This window comes from Muntiacus reevesi, chromosome 16, assembly GCF_963930625.1.
Source record: "Muntiacus reevesi chromosome 16, mMunRee1.1, whole genome shotgun sequence".
Lineage (NCBI taxonomy): Eukaryota > Metazoa > Chordata > Mammalia > Artiodactyla > Cervidae > Muntiacus > Muntiacus reevesi.
In genome coordinates this window covers 62,067,853-62,083,648 of record NC_089264.1, presented here as the reverse complement: position 1 = coordinate 62,083,648, position 15,796 = coordinate 62,067,853, and the positions used below count along the sequence as shown (strand labels likewise).

Below are 15,796 nucleotides of genomic sequence, written 5' to 3'. Positions count from 1 at the left end.
GTTTCAGGCAGCCCAGCATAGGGCCTGATTCCCCCCAGGGGCTTTCCGCCTGGCACTGAGAAATGTTTGTTGCTCTTTGTAAAGACCCTGGGGCAGTAAAGAAATGTTAAAACTTAGCACTCTCCACTTAATAAGGTAGAGAACAAGTGTTCTCTTTTACTGAGCTTTAATAAAATTATGAAAGACATCAGGAATCTTGAGGAGAAATACTTTAGCTACTTGAATTTTTCTCTATATGAAATATTTTCTTCCTTAAAAATGCTGAACAAATGAAATATTACCCTGTCCAGACTTAAGAAATCTTTCTGCAGATATTCACTATTTTGCCTCCTTTTTCTGGTCTTTTTAATTGTCTTATTCATTGTTCACTCTCTGAAAACAGGACTCTCGAGATAAGTAATTAAAAGTCTGCCTTTGCAGTTTCACCTATTACCAGATTTTCTCCACACCTAATTAAGTCTCAGGGTTTTCCATTATCTCTTTTTATTCCCAATAGCTTTCAAGAAAGTTTATTGTTTTCCTTTTACTTTTTAATTTTTTTTTCCAAAGTAGAAGCCCATTTTCTGAGTTTTAAAAAACCATCTTGCCCTGATCCATTGTGTATTGTTGATTGTAAGGTTAATCTTGTAAGAAGGTAAACTTATTTCTACTGCCAGGCTCCTGTGGGGTTGACAGGGGTGAATTTGGTAGCTTTTTTTGTTTCTCTCTTACACTCACTTCTTGGTTTTGTATTGTTAAATTTTAATTTAAATTAAATTTTATTTTTATTGAAGTATAGTTGATTTCAAATGTTGTGTTTTAAATCAGGTATACAGCAAAGTGATTCAGATATATATATATTCTTCTTCAGATTCTTTTCCCTTATAGGTTATTACGAAATACTGAGTATAGTTCCTTGTGCCATACAGTGGGTCCTTGCTGGTTATCTAGTGTATATATTTATTTCACCAGTCCCTAGACCATGGTCCTTGTCTAGGGGATAGAAGCTGGTTGCACCCTGTATCTGTGCTGCAGCTTGTGGGAGAGCAGAGAGAGGAAGTAAACGGCAGCAAGCCCCTTTGACAGCAGGCGAAGTAGAAGACTCCGCTTATTTTCGATTGTGGACTACTTGGTAACATGGGGCTGGAAATTGTGGTCCCCAGTTTGGAATCTCGGGTTCACCTTGAGCTGCATTATCACGGAGGGCGTGGAGAGCACAGGAGGAAGGACAGCCAGCAGTCCCCGCCGTGTTTCGCTGGTGGTCCCCACGTCTAGAGAGGGGCTCCCGCAGGATGGACTTCGGTGGGTGTGGTGGAAGAGATGTGGGCGGAGGATGTATATGGTGACCTCCTGGGACGTGGAACCCCTGCTGTTGTAACATCTCGAAAGAACTTGTCTCTGGTTTTCAGCCCATCTCACCCTTCTTGCCTTTTTCTTTGCTGTGAGAGGCTGGGGCGGGGCTGGCTTGCTGGGCTGGTGACCCATGCAGAGGCCCAGGGACCTGTGCTTAGAGGACTTCCACGCTTGGTTTAATGCCCTGCTGTCACTGTCTTAAATTAGCAGCTTTATCTTTATACTGTGCCTGTGAGATCTGATGGGACAATGGAGCGTGCATGGAGTGTGTGTGGCAGCGATATGCTCGGTGGTGTGTGCACATTCAAACGCATGACGGTTGGGAGGTGTGGGTGCTGAACCATTGGCCTGTTGGCCCAAAGCATGTGCTTGAGGACTGTCTGGGAACCCAGAGGGCCCCAAAATGACTGGGTTGGGGCCTTGGCCCAGACTGGTGGCCATGATGGTGCCGCAGCACAGAAGCAACAGCAAAAGTGGGTTCTGACAGTGGCGGTGGTGGGCTTGGCCCCGGGGAACAAGAGGGCCTCCCCATGGGGTCCTCTGGGAGACCAGCTCGGTGGATTGTCCCTGGAGCCAGTCTCAATGGCATCTGCACAGATATTAGCTCTCTACCTGAATTTCGAGACAGAAGCTACTAGGGCTTGAATAGCAGACTTTATTAGTAAATTATTCACATAAAAGCACACCCATGAGCATTACAATGAAGCACTCATCAAGGAGCTATTAGAGTTCTTCAAAGATTTAAAAATCCTTGGTTTTCAAAGTTGAAACACTGCCGAAACAAGCATCCTTGGGCTTGGAAATAGAAATTGCAGTTAGCCATTGTCAGTGGAAATAGAACGCTACTTTATGTGCATCTCTTATTAGTGTTTTTGCGTGCACTGCTTGTTAATGAGGAAGATGACAAAATGAAACTTTTCTTAAAATTGATGATATAGCTATAGAATGTATAAACAGATATTTTGAACTGTATACAGATTTTGAAGTCACTTTTGATTTCTTCTATGATCGCCACAATTTACAGGAAATAACAATAAATATTAAAATGCCGTTGTATAAATTTACATTTAAAATTGAAGTCACACTTACATGGAACTAATTCATATGAAGAATTAAACCTTTTCATTAATTGCTCCATGAGAATCATCAGCTCTAGATGTGCTAAAACTTGTATTTTAAAATAACTAATCAGAAATATACCCCAGTGTTGTCACAGGGTATAACATAGCCTTAAAGGAACAAGGGAAGTTGCATCAGAAAAAAGATCCTTGTCAAAATTAAATAGTAACAAACATTGTTTGTAATCTTGCCTTTCTGTCAAGCTATTTATACCAACTTCCATTGTATAGATTGAAAATAATGTTGCTAAAAATATACATTTTGATGAGTTCATGAGTTTGCAGAATAATGAGTCAGAAAAATCACATTAATTGTGTATTGTTATTTCTTAAATTATGATACAAAGTATTTTTTGTTCAACTTATAAGTTATTGTTTATCACATACCACAATGACTGCTACTATGTTTTTTAAAATTAATTTTTATTGGAGGACAATTGCTTTCATAGTATTGTTAGTTTCTGCTGTTCAGCAAAGTGAATCAAATATATATACAGATATATGTATAGATATATATATCCCCTCTTTTTTAGACTTCCTTTCCATTTAGGTCACCACAGAGCACTGAGCAGGGTTCCCTGTGCTATACGTAGGTTCACATTAGTTGTCTATTTTATACATAGTATATATATGTCATCCACTCCAGTATTCTTTTTTTTTAATTTATTTTTATTAGTTGGAGGCTACTTACTTTACAATATTGTAGTGGTTTTTGTCATACATTGACATGCATCAGCCATGGATTTACGTGTGTTCCACATCCCAATCCCCCCCCCACCTCCCTCTCCACCCGATCCCTCTGGGTCTTCCCTATGGACTGTGGCCTGCCAGGCTCCTCTGTCCATGGAATTCTCCAGGCAAGGATACAGAGCCCTCCACTCCAGTATTCTTGCCTGGAGAATTCCATGGACAGAGGAGCCTGGCAGGCCACAGTCCATAGGGTTGCAGAGAGTCGAGCATGATTGAATGACTAACACACACACGCACGTATTATGTCAATCCCAATCTCCTAATTCATCCCACCATCCTCTCTTCCCCCATTGGTATCCAGAAGTTTGCTTTCTATGTCTGTGTCTCTATTTCTGCTTTGCTAGTAAGTTCATCTGTACCATTTTTTTAGATTCTACATATAAGCAGTATTATACATCATTTGTTTTTTCTTTCTGACTTCATTCTGCATAGCAGTCTCTAGATCCATCCACATCTCTGCAAACGGCAGTACTTTGTTCCTTTCTATGGCTGAGTAGTGTTGCATTGTGTACATGGACCGCATCTCGTTTATCCGTTCTGTTGATGGGCATTTAGGCTGCCTCCGTATCCTGTCTGCTGGAATAGGGCTGCAGTGCACGCTGGGGCCTGGGGCGCACGCGTCTTTCTGAATCGTGCTTTTCTCTGGATGCATGCCCAGGCATGTCTTGCTGCGTCACACGGCAGTTCTATTTTTTGTTTTTTTAAAGAACCTCCATACTGTTCTCCATAGTGGCTATACCAATTTATATTCCCACCAACAGTGTAGGAGGGTTCCCTTTTCTCCACACCCACTCCAGCTTTTATTGTTTGTAGACTTTCTGATGATGGCCATTCTGACTGGTGTGAGGTGAAACCTCATTATAGTTTTGATTGCCACTTCTCTAATAGTTAGTGATGTTGAGCATATTTTCATGTGTTTGTTGGCTGTCTGTATGTCTTTTTTGGAAAATTGTTTATTTGGGTCTTCTGCCCTTTTTTCCATTGAATTGTTTTTTGTGGTTTTTTTTTTTTTTTTTTATTGAACTGCTTGAGCTGTTTGTATATTTTGGAGATTAATGCCTTGTCAGTTGCTTTGTTTGCAAATATTTTCACACATTCTGAGGGTTGTCTCTTTGTTTTATTTATGCTATCCTTTGCTCTGCAAAAGCTTTTGAGTTTAATTAGGTCCCATTTGTTTATTTTTGTTTTTATTTTCATTTCTCTAGGACGTAGGTCAGAAAAGATCTTGCTGAAATTTATGTCAAGGAGTATTCTGCTGATGTGTTCCTCTAAGTGCTTTATGGTGTCCATCCTTACATTTATGTCTTTAATCCATTTTGAGTTTATTTTTCTGTATGATGTTAGGAAGTATTCTAATGTCATTCTTTTACATATAGTTGTTCAGTTTTCCCAGCACCACTGTGATGAGACCGTCTTTTCTCCATGGTATATTCTTGCCTCCTTTGTCATAGATTAAATGACCAAAGGTGCATGGGTTTATTTCTGAGCTTTCTATCCTATTCCATTGACCTATATATCTATTTTGTACCAGGACCATAGTGTCTTGATGACTGTATAGTCTGAAGTCAGGGAGCCTGATTCCTCCAGCTTCATTTTTATTTCTCAAGATTGCTTTGGCTATTCATGGTCTTTTGTATTTCGAGACGAATTGTGAAATTTTTTGTTCTAATTCTGTGAAAAAAAGCCATTGGTAATTTGATATGGTTTACATGAATCTGTCCAATGGGACCCCGACATGACCCCAATGTGATCAGCTTGGACAGATTCAATGCAAACCCTGTCAAATTACCTGGGTTGGAAAAATCCCCTGGAGAAGGGATAGGCTACCAACTCCAGTCTTCTTGGGCTTCCCTGGTGGTTCAGATGGTAAAAAAATTCACCTGCAATGGGGGAGACCTGTGTTTGATCCCTGGCTTGGGAAGATCCCCTGGAGAAGGGAATGGCAATCCACTCCAGTAGAATTGCTTGGAGAATTCCATGGACAGAGGGTCCTGGCAGGCTACAGTCCATGTGGTCACAAAGAGTCAGACACAACTGAGCAGTTTTCACTTTGCATTGAATCTATAGATTGCCTTGAGTAGTATACTGCTATTATTATTTAACTGACAAAATAATGGAAAATATGCATATATTTTAGTATTTTTAATGTCCTTTCCCTGCCCCCCGCCCCTGCCTTCACTTTCATGTGTGTAGCTGGTCCCAGCAGGGCAACTAGTCTGTCTGCTCAGCTTTCTGTGACTACCTCTTGGCTGCCTTTTCTATGCCTGCTACAGGATAGTGTGAAGTCCCATAGCATCTCTGCCCTCACACATGTAGCTCTTTTGAGTTTTTAAAAGGAACTTTGGTTACTGATGATGAATGAGAAAGAGAGGAAAGACAAGGCCAAGCTTCTGGTCAGGATTCTGTCCTCTTCTGTTTCTTTGCTCGGCTCTCTTGCTTCCTGGGAGGGTCAGAAGCACATGTGCCTGTTAGCTCCAAAAGCACAGATGGCTCTTGGTTGCACCGAAGCCTGATATCAGATTCATTTACCTTTTAGAGTATCATTCCTGAGTCTCTTTAACACTCTTATTAAGGGAGTTGAATTGAACAGCAATTTTCCCCTGGTGAACTTGCATGGCCCAAGATGCCTGTCACCATGGACTCCTCCTGCAGTAGAATTGACTGAATTATCCTGGAACCAAGAATAGTGACTACAGAGATGCCAAGTCATGGCATCTCTGATGCAAGGAATGGGAAGAGGAGGTCAATCAGTAGGTGGGAGAGAAGGCGCACCTCCCTGAGCCAGTCATCTGCAGGTGGCTCTTTATATGTAAGAGGCATAGAAAAAAATCAGTAAAATATCACAGCATCTGTGGTAGGCAGAATAATGCTCCCCCCACCAAAGATAACCCTGTTCTGGTCCCTGGAGCCCATGAATACATGAATTTGCATGGCAGTGGGGAATCACAGTTGAAGATGGAAATAGGGGTGCTTCTCATCTGACCTTAAAACAGGGAGATTCTCCTGGACTATCTGAGTGGCCCAGAGTAATCACAGGTCCTTAGCAGTGAATGAGGGAAGCAGAAGAGGAGGGTCAGAGGAAGATGTGAACGCCCATGCAAGATTAGAGAGATGCTATGTTGCTGGCTTTCAGAATGAAGGAAGGGGGCCAAGAGCCAGGGAAGGGGGGCCCAGCTGCTAGAAACTGGAAAAGGCAAAAACAGCTTCTCCCCCGGAGCCTCCAGAAGGGAACGCACAGTTGCCAGCATCTTTATCTTAGCACAGCGAGAACCTGCAGAACCTGTGAGACAATTAACTTCTGTTTTAAGCCACCCAGTTTGGGATAGTTCTTTACAGCAGAATTAAAAACTAATCCAGAGCCCTCGGGTGTTTATATTGAATGCATGGGCTTTGGAATTAAATTGCTTGGGTTTTAGTGAGTAGCTCTGCTACTTATTAGATATGTAATGGGAGAAAGTGATCGACTTTTCAGAGTCTTGGTCCCATCCTCTGATGATATTATCACCTCATGGCTGTGTTCTTAGGTCTGTTGTTGTTCAGTCCCTCTGTCATGTCCAGCTCTTTGTGAGCCCATGGACTGCAGCACGCCAGGCTTCCCTGTCTGTCCTTCACTATGTCCCGGAGATTGATCAAACTCATGTCCATTGAGTTGGTGATGCCATACAATCTTCTCATCCTCTGTTGTCCCCTTCTCCTGCCTTCAGTCTTTTCCAGTATCAGGGTCTTTTCTAATCAGTTGGCTGTTCGCATCAGGTGTCCAAAGGATTGGAGCTTCAGCTTCAGTATCAGTCCTTCCAATGAATATTCAGGGTTGATTTCCTTTAGGATTGACTGGTTTGATCTTGCAGTCCAAGGGACTCTCAAGTCTTCTCCAACACCACAGTTTAAAAGCATCAGTTCTTTGGCACTCAGCCTTCTTTATGGTCCAACTCTTACATCCATACATGACTACTAGAAAAACCATAGCTTTGACTAGATGAACCTTTGTTGGAAAGAAGTATCTCTGCTTTTTTGTTTCTCATAGCTTCTCTTCCAAGGAGCACGTGTCTTAATTTCACGGCTGCAATCACCATTCGCAGAGATTTTGGAGCCCAAGAAAATAAAGTCTGCCACTTTTTCCATTGTTTTCCCATCTATTTGTCATGAAGTTCTTAGGTATAAATTAAGGCAAAGCTTTTGAGACATTGCCTGATAAAGAGAATGTGTTTGATCAGAATTAGCTTAAAGTTGTGGGTATCTATTCCTGGGTGAGATTTTTAGCAAGAGAGGTCTCACCTCTCTGATTCCCGTGGAGTTCACCACCCTGGCTTCTGTGGCCCCTATTGCTCCCATGTTGACCCTCGTTCCTCTGGGGTCTTTGTACCCAGGTATGTCCTTGCTGCGGCCCACTCTAGATTTTTCCTAATTTTTATACTAATTTTTCCTAATTTTTTATACTGTTTAAACATCTTTTAAAAAATAAACAAAAAAATGTAAGTATTTATAAAGTGCTATCTCTGGAGGTACTGATCATTGATAATGACCTGTCTCTTGCAGTGTCTATAAGGCCTTATGCTTTCTGTCATCCCCCGCACTGTGCCGTTTGCTGACAGACCCGAGAATTCTAAGTCGGTTGAGTAAATGAGGAGTCCCCAGGAACTGCCTTTTAATGGTCGAGTTTTGGCATAAGTTAAATGAATAAAATCCAGCTGGGAAATATTTTAGGCAGTGAGATCTCCCAAGGGCCCTTCAAATCAAGCCAAATTTTACAGAATATTTGGCCTCCTTTTCTGTCTACTTGTAAACGGCCCTGGAATGGCCATTTTCTAAGGGGGATAGTTGCAGAGAAGAGTTGGCAGTTTTCTTCACAGTTCTTAGAGCAGAAAAGTTTGTAGCTTAGGACTAACATGTCAGAAGAACTTTTCTGCAGTGGGGAAGGCTTTCATTTCAATGTGGGTGCCATGGTGAGACCTTCTAAAGGTATTTCTAAATGAGATTATCTGGTAATGAGGTCACCTGCTGAAAAATCATTTCCATTCCACAAAAATCACAGTAGGTACAAGTGACAATTCTAAAAATGTACATAAAGCCATTTGAAATAAAGCTAATAACTGGATTTCTGAAATTATTGGTTGCTATGAGAATGGAAAACGTCAATTCTGAAATAAATGCACCAAGTACTTTGTTCCATATATATATATATAATGCATTGGTCTGTGAGAATTCTTATGTTTGTGTCTGTATTTGAAGTAAAAATGATTTTTAATGTGATTTTATTTTTAATTTTAACTTTTTTTTTTGGCTGCATGGCCTGTGGGATCTTAGTTCCCCAACCAGGGATAGAACCCATTCCCCCTACATTGGAAGCACAGAGTCTTAACCACTGGACTGCTACGGTAGTCCAATTATCTTATTTGAACATAATTAGTAAAGATGTGCAAAATGCAATTGCTTTCCATCATGGTCACACATCCAGACGCTTGTCGCAGCTCTAAGCATGGGCTCTCTGCTCTGCTTTGCTTCGGGATGTGGCCTCCCTCTGGTGGTCAGTGTTAAGAAAGTGACTGGCTGAAAGTAACTATCCAGCTTCTTCGCTTTGCCGTTTTACTGAAGCTTAAATTTGGAAAGCATCTTGAGAGTTCTTTCATTCTGCTCCACTAAATACAGATCAGGTTGTGTATATAACATTTTGACCATTTCAGCAATATGAGAAGTATCATATGAAATGATAATCAGGAATGATACCCTAGCAAAAATTAGTCAATCAATCTGTAGCCTTTCACCTATGACCATGGCAAAATTGGTTTTGACTATTAGGAAGCCTGACTTGATTTCCATATCTCTGTGGCCTATTTTTGGCATGCCTTGACCAGTCTTAAGTTTGGCCATGGTATTTTCCTTTTACTCTAAATGGGTTCTGAGCTGAGTGCAAAGTTTATTTAGCCCACACTATGTGTCCATTGCTCTTCTAGGGCCTATGGCTATAGCAGGAAACAAAACAGACTGAATCTCTGCCCTCCTAGAGTTTCTGTCCTATGACACAGTTTATAAAGACATAAACCATAAAGGCCGATATAGTTGACTTCACATATATGTAAAACTTTTTTATAGCTGAAAAGACTGTGAATTTAAAAGACCAGTAAGTGATGGTCTCAGGAAAAATAATTGAAGCAGATGGAGTTTCAATAAATCAATAAGGAAGAAAACCAATAGAAAAATGTACCAAAGATACAATTAGGAAGAACTTTTTATTCCTCTGTAGTAATAATTGGCAGCAATGAGACACCATGATTTCAAATTTACTGTTATAGACACGAGCAAAGGATGCCTTTCAGAAAAGAGGAGCCTCCCAACTGGAATTCCCTATGAATTTCCTCAGCCTCTCAGGTTGCGCAGGTCCCAGGCTGAGCGCCCCTCGGGCGCCAGCAGCATCTGTATGCTGGGTACGCTGCCACCTTGCGCTTCTGCTTGGCAGCTGCACGTTCCATGTCCTCGGACAGGTGGGAGAAAATGGACATTCCAGGGACCGCACCCACAGGTGAGCTCAGGACCCCCGTAACCCACGCACCACCGATGAAACTTTGCATTTCCCAGCATTCACGTAAGCTCAGGAGGCTGAGCAGTGGAGTGTTTGTAGAGAAGACCACATCACCCCTGGGTCTGCAGTATTCAGAGTCTATAGTGACAGGCACATCGTTTCTGACTTTCCATTATCTGCAGCAGCATCTTTCCTCCTTTTAGGGGTAGAGTGGACCTTTGTCTAATTGACTTAGGTCTGACCTTGGTGCCGGACTGCCATTCATTTCTGGTTCCTGTCTGTCTCTCCTGAGATTCCCGCCTCTCTCAGCCTCTCTTTCCCTTCTCTTCTGCCGTGGCTCGTTCCACCATCCTCACTCTCCAGCACTGACTGGGTCCCTGTGCTGGGGTACAGGAGACATCATTCTGTCTCCTGGAGCAAAGGGGCCTCTGAAGATTTTGGCGAAAGCGTTCGTGTTTGCCCGCCCTCTGAGCTCTTGGGCGCCGTGTACCCAGGCCTTCCCGTCCCACTAAGCTGGCAGCTATGACTCTGGAATGCAAGCTAATTAAACTGTGCTTATATTTAGTTTTAGGCAAGGTTGACTTTTCCATGTCAGGTCTAGTCTGTGTGGCTTTGTTATGTATAATACTGGTAACCAGGGATACTAGGGGAGGTTTTACGAAGCGCTGTGCTGTGACGGGCATGCCGCGGAGAAAGGCGAGGAAGCACGGGAGAGAGTTCAGGCGCCTCTGTGTTCCCCCAGCGCGTAAATCGTTTAAGAAACTACCAACGATTTAACAGTGAAAGTCAACTTTCCTGGAGCAATTGACTTCCTTTTTTTTTTTTTTTTTTGGTCTGTGAGCCAAAGAAAAGTTAGTAATTCTAATGTTGTTATATTGGTTCCTATGGGTGTTGATCTCTTCAGAAATGCTCTTTCCCAGTTATCTTGGTTGTTACAATGAATGACACTGCCCTCACTTCCAGGTCTAAGTGGGCAGTATCATATCTGCAAGGCTGGCGAATAACATGCTCTAGCTATTTGCAGGTAGCTCTTTAAGCACAAGGCATTTTAAACACTTTGTGATGGCTGTCTTTGGGAAGCGAATTGCACACTTCCCAGCCATAGTAAGCGGAACACAGCAGACTTTACATGATTTGGTGCCTGGCACTTTACATCTGTTACTGATTAGTGTATACTCAAAGATAACTCCAAAGCAGGTAGTATTCAGATAAAGAAACGGAAGCCCCGAAAACTTAAGTACCTTGGTCTAAGCAGCACAGGTAGCCTATTTAAATTCAAGTTTGTACCTTTTCTACAAAATAACTTTTATTTTGGTACCTTAGGGTCACTATTATGAATAATTGCATTTCTTGTCTGTAGACCCAATCTGCATCAGGATATTAGGATGAGTATTTATGAATTAATTTTCTCACAATTTTCTTTTAATTATAATAGCGTTTAGAATTGAAGTGACCTGATTATCAGGGGTGGTTTAAACTTGAAGGGTCAGGTAGTCAGAAGGATCTAGGTTTTCCCAACTCTGCTTTGACCCAAATGATGGAATATGTGCTGTTCCCGTGGTCTCCTGTGTGGGGGCAAGTGAATAGGGTTTGCTATGATCAGTTATGAGGATGGAGAGTAGAGAGGGTTTTAGGCAGAGCTTCAGCCCAGGGGTTCAGAATCTTGCATCCAGCTACTAGCGATCTGATCTGCAAGATTGATAGATCCTACAGTATCTTGAAGATAATGATAATGTCTAGAATATTCTGTTACAGTAATTAACAATAATTAACAGTAATGGAGAATAGGTGGGAAAGTGGTATGGTACAGTCTTCAATGGGATTGGAAGTGAATTTTCAGGCTCTCTCTAAGGTAGAACTGTAATCTTTTTAAATAGAAGTATGGTTGGTTTACAATGTTGTATTAGTTTCAGCTGTACAGCAAAGTGATTTATATATATATATATATTTTATAGCAGTATGTATCACTTAGTCATGTCTGAATCTTTGCGACCCCATAGATTATAGCTTGCCAGGCTCCTCTGTCCATGGGATTCTCTAGGCAAGAATACTGGAGTGGGTTGCCATTCCCTTCTCCAGAGGATCTTCCTGACCCAGGGATCAAACCCAGGTTCCCTGGATCACAGGCAGATTCTTTACCATTATCTCTGTGTGTGTGTGTGTATGTATATATATATACATACACACACACACATAGATAGATAGATAGTTTTTCAGGTGCTTTCTCCTTAAATTTCTTTACAATATTTCCCTGTGCCATGCTGCAGGTCCTTGTTAATTATCTGTTTTATTTATAGTACTGTGCATATGTTAATAGCAATCTCCTAATTTATTCCTATAATCTGTTCTTGAAAGATATTTTTTCAAAGTTTGTTCCTTGGGAATTTCTAAACATGTATATGGGTCTCAAGTCCCACAGTACTGCAAAGTCATAGATAATTTATTCAAACTTTTAGATTGTCAGTACATAAAATGGACAAAGGTAAAAGAAACTGGGATTAAAAAGAAATCTGGTTTGAGTTGAAAATGACATTTGCACACTATGAACTTATAAAATGATATCAGTTCAATTTGTATAGCCCAACAATTAAGAAAAATACCCTGCGATGGCTCTTCAATCTGATTATTTTTCTATGTTCGTCTTTCTTCTAAGTCTTTCCATAGATGTTGTGACTGAATTTTACACATTTAATAAAGATCTGAAAAATGTTAATATGTATAACATTTTAGATACTACTATATGCATACACAAAACTGTTATTTTCTTTCCAAGTCATATATAATCTCCTTTATCTCTCTTAGGTTTATACGCATGCATTAACTCTTTTAGAGAAGACATCCTACCTTTGAATTTGTCAAAGGTAGTGCATACAGTGTATCATCATTATCAGTTTTATGATTCATAATGAGTAATGGCAAAATGTGATTTCAGACAGTCATATGTTTGGAGAAAACCTCAAAAATCCTTAGATGTAGGTTTATTTCCCAAAGCAAGTTTGTAAAGCAGAACTCCCCTAAATGTTGGAGTAATTATCTCTGAATTTAGAAATCTCTGCCTGCCTGATAATAATTCCTGACAGGAGAGTCAACTATAAACATTGAGTTTTGAAATTTTTATGTTCTTTAGAAGTTATGTTACTACATTTATTTGCAGGAAATAATAAATAGCAGAGTTCTGTCATATATCTTATTTTCCAGTGGGTTTTTTTTTTTTTTTTTTAACAAAATTGGCTCTTAGAGTCCTATTTAAGACTTTTAGACCGTAAAACTTGAGGTACTAAACTTGTATATTCTCTTAATTAGACAATACCTGTTTGAAAGTTGTTTCTCTAATTTTAAAAATTTTCCTTTCTCTTCTCTCTCTTTCTAACTGTTGAATGAATAGAGGTTTCTTTTCAAAGAGTTTCTTCAGACTTCTGCTTGGCCGTCTCCTTCTGCCAGTCTCTGACCATAAAGCTTGACTTCCTGCTTTTTAGTCTGTTCTTTCTTTGCTTTCTCCCCTGTCTAATTAGATTACTGGGCAAGGTTTTGTCTAATTTTATTTTATACTGTGATTTTACTTAGACGTTGAGTGATGACATGAGCTGCTTTCTAAACTCTATTTCCACCCCTCTCCCATCAGACAGCTTCCAGTTACAAATCTATTCTTGTTTCCTGCTAGTGATTTTTAGATAATTTTACTATGACTGTTTTTTTTCTAGAATGATAGATCTTTCATGCTGTTGGACAGGCAATAAGTATACTTAACTCTGATTTTCAGAAATTTAAGGTGAAGGCCAGCTGGCAGAGTTTCCATTCAGTCAAAGCATAGCTTTATTTCAGAGGGGGAATAAAAGTGAGTCAAGGACTAACTCAGTCTTAAGGACATTTAACTGGGGGAGTTGTTTTGAACTTGCTTTGAACATTGGTTTGGCAGAGATGGTTTCTCACTAATAAAAACAAGTTATATAATAGGCACTGAGTTGGACTGTAGTGAGGGGATTGGTTTTACCTTGTCTTTGCAGTCAGGTGTTTGCCGCAGATCATAAAGGAGGAAACCATGTGGCACTTCTATTTTTAGAATATCTAAGTTAAAAACTCTTTAAGTGCATTTATACAACAGGCATTACTGACCACCTAAGATATACTACCTTGGAACAAAGATGTTGAAAGGTACTAATGGAAACATGTGCTTCCTCTGCAATGAATGATAAAAAATCTGTGTAATAGATGTGTGTGTTATCATCTGTGCATTCTCAGAAAAGGGAGAGCAGCCTTGAGGAGAGAATGACTGAGCAGAGACTGTGTGATCACCCAGGGCAAGGCATAATGGTGGAAGTGTGTGAAGGGGTAGAAACATCTCCCACGGTTTGGAAGGGCCTGGGCTTTGGCCTGTCCCTTATGTAGCAGGGACTGGTGATCACTTGCCGGGGGGAAGGACAGGGCTCAGAGAGGAACAGCTCTGTGGGGCAGCCAGGAAGGCTGACGCCAGGGACCAGGGCCCCGGCATGACCCTGGCGTGGCAGTGACATGACAAGCATCCTGTCTACCATGAGGGCTTAGCGTCATGAACTCCTCAGCCGTTCTTAAGGAATTAAAGCTAAGCCCCTTCCTTTATTCTTAGTCCTTGTACCACCTAAGGAGGGAAAGGCCCCCTGAAGCATGCCTGAGTGATATTCCTTTGCACTTTGTTTGAGTGGGGAAGTATGTATTACTTTGATTTAGAAAAACAGAGTGACGCAGCGTTTCTTGCCCCGTAGTGTGAAGGAGTTAGACCCACACCCACTGCACCTTCAGGCAGGGCTGCTCTGAGCTCGCTGCGGCCCTAGGTCTCAGCTCTCACTTGTTTTCCTCCTGTTTTAGACCTCTCCTGAATTCCCCGCCTCCCACACCCAACCCATTATGAAAGTTACTTATCTTGCATCCCCTTCTTTCAAAGTAAAATGAAAAACCAAACAGTCTATAATTAAATTCAGAGCTAAATATTCATCGCCAAGAGAATGAAGTAAAATGTAAGCTCTCTCAGACATGAACTGAACACTTAAAATCCTAAGGGTGAAGGGGTTTTCAAACTTGTTTTTGGCAGCAGAAACCCATTTCAAAGGAAATTATATACAGACTCAAATACATAAGCCAGGCAGTGGTAGAACTCTCTGGCTGAAGTGAAGGAGGGTGACTCAGACACCCCTTCCCCCATGATGTGGCCCCAAATTCCCTTTCCTTGGTACCCTGGAGTTCCTCTAAAAGCCACCGTGTTAGCCCGAGGAATGCGCACTGTGGGTGGAGGCGCTGGGAGAATGTTAGACACACTCTCACAGGTCAGCGGGGAAGATTATTTTAGGTAGGAGGGCCTTTGATACTCCTTGTTCTAACCTAGGAACAGTTGCTGATCAGAAGCCAGACTTGTCCGTGGGTTTGAGTAAGTGTCCTGCTAAAACCAGCAGTTTATTCCTCTAGCAGTTAGAGGGACAGAATTGTAGAATACCTATTGCTTATCCAGGTAGAACCAATAAATAGGAGCAATCATATAGTCCTCCTGGGCACTGTAAATTCTCAGTCTTCATTTATTCATTTAACAAATATTTAATTCCACTCTAGACTCAGTACACAACAGTGAGAAAAGCTGATGAAGCTCCTTCTCTCAAGGAGCTTACATTCTAGAAAGCAGAGAGTATAAGCAAACAAATACATATCTTCTGCTAATATCAATTATATGAGTCATGAAGTGATAGGGGTTTGTTTAATAAGTCCTGATGGGGCTATTAGAAGTGACTAGCACGTGTACCCCACATTTAACAGGTGTCTAACAGATGAAGAAGAGGAAGGAGAGAATAAGGATTACTTACCTCAGAAGACAGATACTTCTGAGGAAGTCACATTGCAGTGATGGGGTTAAAGGGACAGGCCGCTATAAGACAGGCTTCATTTTAGATTATAAATATATTCCTCCATCCCTGAGCTCCTGTATCTTTAAGAGTGGTCATAGTTTATTTGACTTGTGGCAACCTGAAGGCAGAACTTAATACCACTCCATGCTGCCTGCAAAGAATGTACTCACACAAAAGCGTTAAAAACCACATTTCTGATGATACTGATAAAC

The 15,796-nt window shown here is 41.1% G+C and overlaps 1 protein-coding gene across 1 annotated transcript in view; it reads left to right on the top strand.

Moving 5' to 3' along the window:
- Nucleotides 1–15,796, top strand: part of CORIN (corin, serine peptidase) — a 204,609-nt gene that overhangs the window by 82,813 nt on the left and 106,000 nt on the right. The window lies entirely within an intron of this gene.